Genomic DNA, 560 nt, shown 5'->3' on the forward strand with positions numbered 1-560 from the left:
ATTTTCTTTTTTTTCAAAAGTTTCTTTTTTTCTTTCTTTTTTTCTTATTAATCCTCATGTGGTGATATGTCACTGCGGCCTCAGTGGCTGATTTCCTAGAGGACGAGTGACGCTCTCCCCGGGGTTTGAGCGTTCTATTTTTATTAAAGAGTGAAGTGTGTGTATAGAGTAGAGGGCGGGGTGGTGGTCGTGTGAGTGTGTGTAGGCTGCGTGGCCACCAGCGGAGGATAGCGTTTGTGTTGTTTGTGGTTAGGATGTTTGTGTAGAGTGGGTCGTCTCCAAATTGGAGCCTCTCCCATGTTCAGTGGTTTGTGTCTCGCGTGTAGTATGTATGAGGGTGTGATGTGTATATTTTCATACCAGCACAAAACTTTGTTCTGGACTGCCTGCATGCTTAGTTGTGTTTTTGAAATGGTGTGTAGTGGTACTATGGTTCTGATGACTGTTTTGAAGAGTTTTAGTTTGTGTTGTGTATTGTGAGAATCGGTGGTCTGGCGAGTCTTGCGTTTGCTTGTGTTCTTCGTTGTATCATGTGTGGTGTTGTGCCCCATTGGTTGAAG

The sequence above is a fragment of the Penaeus monodon genome, chromosome 23 (genome assembly GCF_015228065.2).
Source record: "Penaeus monodon isolate SGIC_2016 chromosome 23, NSTDA_Pmon_1, whole genome shotgun sequence".
Taxonomy (NCBI): Eukaryota; Metazoa; Arthropoda; class Malacostraca; order Decapoda; family Penaeidae; genus Penaeus; species Penaeus monodon.